At 44.3% G+C, this 12,040-nt stretch overlaps 1 protein-coding gene across 4 annotated transcripts in view; it reads right to left on the minus strand.

The window, feature by feature from the left end:
* JADE3 (jade family PHD finger 3) overlaps window positions 1–9,760 on the minus strand; it is a 149,060-nt gene extending 139,300 nt beyond the window's left edge. Inside the window, exon 1 of one of the 4 annotated variants that reach the window (XM_009197476.3) lies at window positions 9,701–9,760. The gene's annotated coding sequence lies outside the window, so the exon portion shown is untranslated. Of the gene's footprint in view, window positions 1–9,321; window positions 9,616–9,700 lie in introns of those variants that run through there. The other 3 variants (XM_017953802.2, XM_003917624.5, XM_017953801.3) reach the window with 3 other exon arrangements.
* Between the last annotated feature and the right edge of the window lie 2,280 nt (window positions 9,761–12,040).

Below are 12,040 nucleotides of genomic sequence, written 5' to 3' on the forward strand. Positions count from 1 at the left end.
CTGTCGGGGGGGTGTGGGACTGGGGGAGGGATAGAATTGGGAGAGGTGCCTGAAGTGGGTAATGGGTTGATGGGTGCAGCGGGCCACCATGGCACGTGTATACCTACGTGGCAGACTTGCACGTTCTGTGCATGTATCCCAGAACTTAAGGTATTAAAAAAAAAAAAAAAAAAAAAAAAAAGAATTACAGCAGCCTTCTTCTCAGAAACTATGTAAGCCAGGCAATGGTGGAGTACTATGTTGAAAGAGGAAAAAAACCTGTCAACCCACGAAAGTGTCCTTTCAAAAGTGAAGAAAAATGAAAACTTTCTCAAACAACCAAAAACAGAGAATTTACTGCCAGCAGATCTGCCCTCAAAAGATAGGTTAAAGGGAATTCTTTAAGCAGAAAGACTGTGATCAAGGTAGGAAACCTGGATTACCATAAAGAAATTAAGAGCACTGGAAAAGGAATAAATGAAGGTAGAATACAGTCTTATTAAACATTTGAAAAGCCAATTTCCCAAACACCAGCTAAGGGCCAATCGTGCACATTGGCCTTCTAAAGATAGCAGCCTCAGGCCTGCTATGTTAACTCTTTTCTGCACAACACTATATTTAAAAAAAAAAAATCCTACAACATCATACTTGATGGTGAGAAATGGAATGCTTTCCAAGATTGGAACAAGTTAAGGATGTCCTCTCTCACCACCACAATTCTGAAAAAGAAAAAAGCCAGGCCAGGTGTGGCGGCTCGCACCTATAATTACACCATTTTGGGAGGCCAAAGCAGGAGGATCACTTGAGGCAGGAGTTCAAGACCAGCCCGGGAAACATAGCAAGACCTTATCTCTGCACAAAAAATATTTTAAAATAGCCGGGCATAGTGGCATGTGCCCATAGCCCCATCTACTCAAGAGGCTGAGACAGGAGGATCACTTGAGCCCAGGAGTTCAAGGCTGCAGTGAGCTATGATGGGGCCACTGCACTCTAGCCTAGGTAATAGAGCAAGACCCTGTCTCTTAAAAAGTAAAAAAGGCCAGAGGTAGTGGCTCATGCCTGTAATCTCAGCACTTTGGGAGGCCAAGGTGGGAGGACTGCTTAAGACCAGGAGTTTGAGACCAGCCTGGCCAATACAGTGAGACCCTGTTTCTATAAAATTTTTTTTTAAAATTAACTTAAGCATACCCTGAGAGAAAAATTGTAAAAAGCCAGAGTACTCATATTATCTGATTTCTAGGCTTATTATAAAGCTATAATAATCAAGACTGTGTGTTAATGGAGAAATGATAGCTACATTGATCAATGCAACAGAGAGCCCAGAAATAGATCCACAGAAGCATAGCCAACTGATTTTTGATACATATGCAAAGGCAATTCAATGGAGAAAGGATAGTCTTTTCAACAAGTGGTGCTGGGACAACTAGACATCCATATGTGGAATATGAACCTCAATACATACTTCACATTCATGGCAGGAGAGAATATAAAACGGTAGAACCACTTTGGAACATAGTTTGGTAACTTCTGTCAAAGAAAAATCCACTAATCCCATTCCTACGTATTTACCCCAATAAGCCGCAAACTTACGTCCACACAGAGATCTATCTGTACACTAATGTTTACCACAGCTCTATTCATAACTACCAAGAAACTGGTAACAACCAAGTTGTCCTTCAACAGGGGAATGAACAAACTGTGGTATATCCATACAATGGAATAGCATTCAGTAATGAAAAGGAACAGGTTATTCATTCATATAATATGGATGAATCCACTAAAAGCAAGAATTAAAAAAGAATCATATTGTATGATTCCACTCATGTGACATTCTGGAAAAAGCAGAATTATAGTTTAAAATTCAGAAGTACACTATTGTGAGGCATTTCTAGGGGGAAAAAGTGGCTAGATTTTTTTTGAACAGGAATAGCTCTGATCAGGTCAACTTGGACAGAAGTCTATGGAAGTTCACATCACTATATATCATCTCTTTAAAAAAATGTATTTAACTTTTAAAATAAGAAAATATATTCACATTGCTTAAAATTCAAAACACATACATAAAAGTTTATGTACTGAAACGTCTCCCTCTCACCCTCTACCTGCTTGGTCATGCATGCTCCAAAACTATCAGTGTCTTCAATATTCTTGATTGACCCTTAGGATATTATCGATCTTTTGCTACTACAAGCAATACTCCAATTAATATGCAAATATTTGTTGAATAAATTCCTGGAAGTGTTTGCGGGATCTAATGATGTGTGTGTTTATAAATTCTGACTGCTCTTTCAAGTCACTGACTTTTAAAATGTCAGAGATTTTTAATTTTTAATTTTTATCCTAGAAGGAAAGAAGAAAAGCTAAGATTCTACCACCAGGCAATTTTCTGGAGGAATGTACATCTCTTAAGACACGCAAAATGAGCCTTGTATAGTTTCCCACGCATACTTCCTAGGGTCCAGTTGCATTTTCATGTAATATATTTCAGGCTACAAGCTGTTGTAAAGCCTATTTCAGTTACGTGGAAAGTGTTACTTCTGAGATCTTCACAAGCAAAGGTCAAAGGCTGATGCCCCAAATTGGTAATTCCTGGCCACTCACTTCACAGTGCAATGCTGGATTTTTCACTGCAACCACAGGAAGATTTTTAAATCTTGCCCAATTAAAACACATCTACAGAGAATCCCTTGTCCTTATTACCAATGCTCAAATAAGGATTTCCTCTCTTAGGTACAAATTATAAATCACATAAAGGTTCCAAGGAAAGACTGCAAATGTTTCTTTCATCTCTTAAGTGGTCGTGGTTCCCAAGTAACAGTCTTTTTGCTTGACCACAAAACCTAGCAGAGTCTAATACACTAGGGTTTTCGTGATAATGCTTGAATGGAAGGTTGAGAAAATCTAGGGACTCCTTTGAATAATAGCCATGCAAGATCAGAAAGCAGTTAAGCCACTCACAAGAATATCTATGTCCAAAACCACACTGTCTCCCGTCGGCTTCTTCCTAGAAAAACCATCACTCCATTCCACACTCGGTGGAAGAGGTGTTACCAATGGCACAATCACATTATTTAGTCTCTAGAATACACTACATTCAGAAATGGGTGTTTAATAAGATTTATCAAAGGTTAAGAGCTTACATTCACTGCTAATTATTATGAATTATTGCAGTAATGGCCCCCAATTTTTTCACATCTCCCTGTATCCACACCTTTGAATGGTCACCTCCCACAATGACTCTGGGCTTGGCCACAGAAGCACTTCCATGCTTTAGCTTATGGGACAATAGCAAATGTGACACAGCAAACATTTGAAAAGTGCTTGTGTACTGGTGCTTGCTCTCAGTTGCTACTCTGTGACTTCAAGACTACCATGTTAGTAAGTCCAGACTAGCCAGCAGGAGGGCAGACCACATAGAGTGGAGATGAACCATCCCAGCTTAGGGCCTCCTAGACCAACCAGCCTGCCAACCAACAGATGTGTGAGTAAGGCTATCCCAGATCATCTAGGCACCAGCTAACCACCCTCCCCCAAAAAGCTAATTGACACAGGCTACTTAAAAGTAAATACGTTTGTGGCCTAGTACTTATGGGAAGGGAAACAGAACACTGGTTTTCCTCCTGTGAAGTTTACTCTGTAGATAAGAAATAGTTTCAAACAGAAAAACTTCCAGTACCTGGATGAGAATAAATAAATATATAAGTATTGAAAAAATACTTAAGTCTTCCCAGATTCTAACAAATGTGCTGTCTGCCATCACAGATGGCACACACATGCAAAAAACAAAAAACATAAAAAAAATTTCCATTTAGTCACTGAAGTATCTTTATCATGATATATTTAAACCAAAGTCTTATACTCGACAGTTCCATTTCTAACACTGAACAACAACTCAGGTTTCCAGGAATTACGTTTTCTCTCAATTCTACTTTTTCCCCATGTGACAGGGATCAGTGAGAGCTGAAAGAGCTCCCTTAATGCAGCCTAAAAAGCATCAGCTATATGAGCCTAATTAAACCTCCTTCTAGAAGCATTCTGAAGGACCAACTTCTTCCAGCATCATAGAAACTCTTTTTAGCCATGTTAATGGCAGTCAATAAAAACTGTTTAAGACCTACACATTTGGTCTGGGGACATTGCCTCTATTGGATTGCAAGGTGGGACACTGAAGGGGAAATGACTTTCTTAAACCATTTTTGTTTAGGCCTCACTATATGCTTCTCTGGATGAGAGAGAGAGAGAGAGACCTCCAATTAGAGAGAGAGATAGAGAGACCTCTAGAGAGAGAGAGAGAGAGAGAGAGAGAAACACCTCCCATTGTACTTGGAATAAAACACAAGCTCCTTAATGAGGTCCTGTAAGGCCCTGTCAATCTTTCCCTGCCCACCTCATCTCTCTTACCCCAGTTCCTAGCCAAACCTCTGTGGATCATTTCCATATCTCTCTCCCACCTCAGTGCCCTCACAACACCTGCTGCTACCCCTGCCTGGCAATCCCTTCTCTCTAACTTTTACCTTGCTTATTCCTGCTCATTCTCAAGGCTCAGGGCACCATGCTGGTCTCCCTCACAGGGACATTCTACCTTATACTTGCTGCGTGACCTTGGGCAAGTTACCTTTGCTTCACCTTTCTGAGTCTCACACCTCAGAGAGAGATCCTCTGTTAGTTAAGCGCTTAGCACAGTACTCGGCACACAGGAAATGTTTAAGAAATAATTGCTGCTGTTATTGTTATTATCCTATATGATAATGTCCATCATAGCTCTTAGTGCAATTAGATATTTATTTGTTGAAAAAAATAGAAACACACCCCCCTCCCCAGCTTGGATCTCACCTTAATACCTATTACTTTTCAGGCAATTTCCCCATATATTGCATTTTTGTAGAGTAAGATGAAATGAATGTTTACAAAGCATTGATTAATTCTCACTACCACCCTCAGAGATATGGTTTGACAAAGAAATTGAGGCACAGAGAAGTTAAGTAACTGGCCAAGAGCAAGCGGTAGAGCTAAGATTTGAATCCAAGTTGGCCTGACCTCACAGCCTGTGCTGGGTATACGACACCAAAGACTTCCCTAACTCACGAACCTTGTCATCTAAGAGCAGGCCTCGGAGAAGATAGATCTTCATAGTTACATCCATCCCAAATGACTCCCAGAGATCTACTCCTCAGATCCTTAACCAGGATGGTGCTCCCATCACTCCCTGTGAACCCCTTCAGCAGAGCACTCTTCCCCCTGACTATGAGAAGATGACTTAATTCCTTTCCACTCGAAGTTGAGCTGTAAAGGGGATGATTATCTTTCACCTCTTATACCCCTAGCAAACAGAAGGTATTCAATACATGTTTGCTGAATGAATTAAACGAAAATCTTGGAGAATATATTATTGTTACAAAGTTGGGGAGTGGAGTGAATTTTCATTAACAATATTAAAGTTTGGCATAGTTAAGAACAAACTTGACAAGAATGGTGAGAAAAGTGGGGTTTATCTTAACCACTTTTACAATTGATAATGATTTCTATATCTAGCCCTAGAGATTCTACAGAGTTTACAAACTGTGTGCTTCATAGCTGTAGGTAGACTTTGCTCTACCTCTGGGACCCTGCCTCACCAACACTGTTCTGCTATACCCAGTGGCTGCAACTAAGCCACTGTTCAGGACAGGATGCCCTTGATAAGTACCAATCTCTCAGTGATGACTAACAAATGGCTTGAAAGAAAGAACAAATAATAAATCTCAGTGATTACTAACAAATGGTTTGGAAAGAGAAACAAAAAGAGCAAGTGATAAAGCAAATGAGAGCAAACTGTTAATAATTGAGAATATAGTGAGTTCTTTGAACTATTCTTGTAACATTTTGTAATTATCAAAATAAGTTTTTAAAATCTAAAGAAGAATGTGTCCCAGAAGATTTCAACACACAAAGTCTAGTGTATTGGCCATGCTGGTGTCATATTTTCTTGTCATGTGTCTCAAAAAAACAAACAGACAAAAAAACAAACAAACAAAAAAACACATTCTAGGCTCGGGTTTCCTTGCCCAGCAGCCAATACCAAGTGAAAAGGAGCTCCTTGGGTAGCAGGGCACAGCCATGGTTCCTGGGTTGTGGCAAAGATTAAATTATTTGCTGCTTGAAAAGTACTGATGAACTCATAGGTGTCTCCTATTGGTCAAAGCCCCAGTACTATTTTCCCACACTAGGTCCTTTATTCAGTTGGTTGCCTTCTGAGTTATCACCTTCCTTTTCACAAGCCTAGCTATGAAATCAGGCAAGTTTTTCCCAAGACCCTTTTTCTCTTACTTTCTCCCAAGAAAAGCACAGAGGCAGTTCTAATGGTAAGAACTTTGCTGCTATTGTCTATGAAAAAACCTACAGGAACAAGGCAAAAATAACCATGGGGGAGTCACAAAGATTCCAGAAAACAAAACTCAAAGTGGTAGTTATTTGGTCTGTAATGATCATTTACTTGCTAGTAACCATTTATCCTTTTATCACTTCTATCCATTCATCCTAGATCCTCCCCACCATGCAAACCAGAATGCTTCAGCTTTCCCAGCCAATGTAACTGGAACAACAGAAACTTGTGAGCCATTAAAGTGTCCCCACGTTAGGAGAGTGCCAGACAGGTGTCACCTAACACTCACTTCTCACCTATATTGTGGGGCAAGTCAAGATCATAGTAAATTATACCTCAATGAGAGATTTTCTTAATGTAAGACAGCATATTACCTCTGTCTTCTCAGCTCCTATTTTGTGTAAGCTCAACAAGGAGATAGGTGCATTATGTCCCATGATAATGTTCAACTTCATTTTTGGACTGGCTCTCTACAACTCTGATCAAGGCTTGTAAGAGCCCTCTAACGCCATGTCTTCATCAACACCTGATGCCTCCTACCTCCCCCACCTCCTCCAAAATACTTGCCTAGTTCCAAACAGACCTCAAAGTAGTGGGCAGAAAGAAGATACAGCTTTGTGTAGGTTAGGGGAAAAAAATGGGTAGTTATGGTTGGTGGAACACAAGAGAGGGAAAAGACAAGCATTATTAAAGGAGAGAACCATACAAAACCTACAAGTCTTCAACACCCTTTCCTCTTTAACTTTCACCAATCCATACTTCTTAGCTATGATGCCAGCCCTACACCATCACCTGTCCTGCTCCTGGGAATCTCCCCTACGGGCCTGAAGGTGGGTCACAACACTTCAGGGAGGAGTGGGAAGCCTTTCTCTACTTTTTTCTACCTGTGACCAGATTCACATCGCATTGCTGAGGGCAAGCAACATGACTCAGAGAAGCGGGGAGAGAGAAAGTGTGAATTCTAGAGCCAGCCTTGCACCCCTGAGTACTCCAGAATTGACTGGACAGAAAATGCAAGGCAACAATATTGGGTTAAAAGCTATTCTCTAGCAAACAAAAGCGTAAAGAAGAGCACAACTGGAGAAAAGGTGGCAATGATGGTGGCTAACATCGATTGAGAGTTGAATACACGCTGGGCACTGAAACACTTCTCAAAGATCTCAGGTAATCCTTGAAGAGAGGGTATTATCCTTTTACAGTTCAAGTATTTAAGCTCAGAGCTCACTTTAAATGAAAGAGAAAATGATATGGAGGTAGAATACTTCTAGGTTAAACAAAAAAGAAAAAAAAAACCTATTTTCACTTATCCGAAGAGTAATCACATGATGTTACAAAAGCATGAGAACCACACTACTCAAAGGGTACGAAGGCCGGGACCCACATTCCCATTGTCTACAGATGTTTTGGAAGTATTAAACTAAATAAAAACACAATGCTTTGTTCAGACCGACTCCTCTCTCAGCCCTACTCTTTCCCCCTCCCAGACCTAGGCTGACAAGAAGTGGCCAAAGGGAAAGTATTTAAGAAGAGAACTGGTCTAGGAAAGTGGATTGCGGGTTGCTTAAACTAAGCAAAGACGTTGTGCAACCAGTTTTTACCTAAATTATTTTTCATTACTTCCCAAATTTAGAGAGCAGCAGTTCACTTTATCAGACTGAACACAGGGAATGAGGTCGCCTTTCCCTCCAGGCCACCACTGGAATCACCTTCAACACGGTTTCTGACTTCTTACACAATCAGAGGGCGGGAGGGGGGAATCTCATCCTCAGCTTCAGAGATAAACGCACCTCACGGCACACACACACACAAAACAACTCGCGCACATCTGAGGCCATGGATTTCCTTGCAACTCAAAGTCGGAGAAGCGGCCAAACAAGTTTCTTGCCAAATCCCTAGTAGCTACATATGTCCCAGGGCTGCACAGCGATAAAAACTTTGAAACATGCCTCCACATACCACCATTGTGGTCACTCACTCCAGATCCCGCCACCCACTCCTCACAAATAACAAACGCAGGCTGCTCTGTGCAATTTAAAGCTACGCTCCACCGAAGCACTGGCTCTGCTCTGAAAAGCGGGAGAAAAAGATTGAAGGCTATTTAAAAAAACTAAACAAACAAAAAACCAAAAAAGAAAACAAAACAAAAACAAACTACGGCCCTCGGGGCGGAGGGAATGAAACGAACTGGAAAGCTGGAGAAAAGTTAACTTTGCCGTGCCCAGCGGTGGGAAAATTTCTCCTAAAGACTAGCAAAGCCCTCACGATTTTCCCACCCCGGGACCGCCCGACGCTCGGCGGCCACGGACCCGCAGTTCGAACAATGCCGCCAGCGGGAGGGAAAGTTCGCCGACCCGCCGGGCGCCCGCGCTCTCGCTCCCGCCGGGTGGGCACCCGAGCTCCCCGGGGTGCCTCGCCGCACCCAGCACCACCCGTTCTTCCTTCTCCAGGCACTCGGTTCTTTCCGCCCCCCAACATCTAAACAGCCAGGGCGCGCCCTCGCTCCCTGGAGCATCCGACCCCTGGCGGTCGACAGAGCAGGTCCTCCCGCCACGGGTCTGGCCCCGTCAGCCCCGAAGCCAGGCAAAGGGCAGGGACGGAGGAGGGGGCGCCAGGAGGGGGCACCGGAGGAAAGAGCCGCAACAGTTATGGCGCTCAATTCCTGCCCGGTGTAGCCGGGAGCTGCAGCCAAGCTCGCGCGTCCGCCCCCGCCCCCCGCCCGGGCCACCAAGCACTGCCCGGGCTGGCAGAGGGGCCACTAGGCACTTTACCTCAGCCCACACACGCTCTCGGCCCCAAGGCGCCGGGGACGCCGGAGGCGACCACGATGTGGAACCGGAGCAACCCGGAGCGCGGCGAGGCCGGGCCGGGACTGTGCGCTCCGCACCGCCCGCTTCCACTCCCGGAGGCCGCCGCTCCCGCCGCCCACCCGGCGCGACGCCCCCAACCTCGCCCGCGCCGGGTCCGGCCTCCGCGGCGCCTACCTTCGCGCAGCTGGCTCGCGGCTCCTGCCCGGCTCCACGCCGCGGCCCGGCAATGTGCCGGGTGAGTCCGGTCGGAGTGGTAACCGCCCCCCTAACCGCTCGCTTTCTTCTCTTCCCTCCCTCGCACCTGCCCCTTAATCCCCTCCTCGCCCCCGCCCCCCGCCGGGGCCGCCCCCCGCGCCTCAGCTCCCGCCCTCGGCCCTCGTCCGCCCGGCCCGTCAGGCCTCAGCGCTGGGCAGGCGGTTGGGCGGCGGCAGCGGCTGAGGCGGCGCGGAGCACTATTGTATTCCTGACACTGTGCGCTCCCACGCTCCGCCTCTTCCCTTTCCTTCCTCCCCCAACCTCTCCTCCCACCCACCGCCGGCCGCGCTCGCCCTACCGGAGCGGCTCCCAGCCGTCTGCCCGCCGCGCGTTCTTCTGGCGGGCTGGGCGCCGTCGCCACCCGCCGCCTCGACGCCCCGCCCACTCGCCGCTCCCGCACCCGCGGCGCCGCGTCCCAGGTGGGCTCCCCTCCCGTCCAGCTGGGTGCGCCACTGCCCAAGACGCCCCAGCCCCGCCGAGCGCTAGAGAGGACGAGGTGCGGATGCCTCGGCTGTGTTGAAATACGGACTAAGCTTTTCATGGCCCCTTCCAACTCTGAAGTTCCAAAGTGGGACTCTCATACATGAACTCGGCGGCCGTTATTGATTTATGTCGCTTGTGCTTGAATTACCTGTAATAATAAAGCCAAAGTGGCTATTAACAGAATTCATTTAGTCAGTTGCCAGCACAGGTGGTTTGTGATGTTGTGTGGCTTTTTCGATGTGTCCACCGGTTAGGCTACAGTCCACAGTTATTTGATAGAATGTCAATCCAGGTGTTGCTCTGGAGGTATTTTGCTGATGTAATTAAAGCTCCTAATCAGTTGACTTAAAGTTAGGGAGATAATCCTGGATAATCTAGGTGGGCCTGAAGGAATCAGTTGGAAAGCCTTTCAATCAGGGCTGAGGGTGCTCAGTACGTTAGAGAAAGAATTTCCCCTATGGATGACACCTTTGGCCGGTGCCCTTTGGTTCTAGCCTTCTCCTGATCTTCCCTTCCTGACTGCGTGCCCTACAGGTTTTGGATTTACTTAGCCACCACCACAATCGTCTAAGACAATAGCTTCGAAGAAATGAATGAACAGGGAGTGTATATACATATATTCCCACCACGCGTTCTTCTGGCGGGTTGGGCGCCGTGGGTGTGTGTGTCTGTGTGTGTGTATATATATATAATTTCCTACTGGTTCTGATCCTTTGGTTGAATCCTAATATAGATGTTTAAGCAACACACCTTTTTGGCTTACCTCTCTGGGTTTGGAAATGTACTATATGCAACTATGATGAACTCATACTCATTCTCTTTCTTTTTTCTTTTCCTTTTCTTTCTTTCTTTTTCTTTTTCTTTTTTTTTTTTTTTTTTTTTTTTTTTTTTGAGTCAGGGTCTCGCTCTGTCGCCAGGCTGGAATGCAGAATGCAGTGCCTCGATCTTGACTCACTGCAACCTCTTGGCTCCCTGTCACCCAGGCTAGAATGCAGTGGCGAGATCTCTTGGTTCCCTGCAACCTCCACCTCCCAGGCTCAAGTGATTCTCCCACCTCAGCCTCCCAAGTAGCTGGGACTACAGGCACATGCCACCATGGCCCGATTTATTTATTTATTTATTTATTTATTTATTTGGTAGAGAAAGAGTTTCACCATGTTGCTCAGGCTGGTCTTGAACTCCTAAGCTCAAGCTATCTGCCTGCCTGGGCCTCCCAAAGTGCTAGGATTACAGGCATGAGCTACCGTCCTGGTCTATTTTCATTTACATTTCTAGGATGAACAATAATGTAGGCTCTTTTGTATTTTGTCTGTTTTCCATGTCAAAGATCTAGTTATATTCCATAATATGGAAATGTGTGAGTTCTAAAATATTCGTAGTCTTTCAGACTTATCTCACTTTATTATACTTATTTAAAAATAATTATAGATTCACCAGAAGTTGTAAAAAGAAAAATGTACAGAGTGGTCCCATGTACCCTTTGCCCAGTTTCCCCCAACGGTTATAGATAACTATAATACAATATAGATATTAACATTAATACAATCTACAGACCTGTTCCAGATTTCATCAATTTTTCATGCACTGATTTCTGAGTCTGTGTATATAGTTCTGTGCAATTTTAACACTTTAAATTTGTGTAATCACCACAATCAACTTTTTCTCCACCACAAAGATTCCTCCTGCTACACTTTGTAGTCACAGTCACCGCTTTCTCCTGCTCTAATTTCTGGCAACCCCTAACATGTTCTCCATCTCTATAAATTTGTCATTTCAAGAATATTACATAAATGGAATCATACCTTTTGAAATCAGCTTTTCTTCACTCAGCATAATTTTCTTGAGATGCACCCAAGTTTATTGCATGTCTCAATGATTTGTTGCTTTTTATTACTGAGTAGTAGTCTCTAGTATGGATGTCTATACTAGACAGTTTGTTTATTCATGCATTGAAGGTCATTTGAGTTGTTTCCAATGTTTGCCTGTTAAGAATAGAACTGCTATGAGCATTAATGTAGAAGTTTTTGTGTAAACATAAGTTTTCATTTCTCTGTGACAGATGCTCAGGAGTGCAATTGCTGGGTCAGATGGTATGTGTATATTTAGTGTTGTAAGAAAATGCCAAACTTTTCCAGACTCTACCATTTTATATTAC

The sequence above is a fragment of the Papio anubis genome, chromosome X (genome assembly GCF_008728515.1).
Source record: "Papio anubis isolate 15944 chromosome X, Panubis1.0, whole genome shotgun sequence".
In the NCBI taxonomy this organism is placed as follows: domain Eukaryota; kingdom Metazoa; phylum Chordata; class Mammalia; order Primates; family Cercopithecidae; genus Papio; species Papio anubis.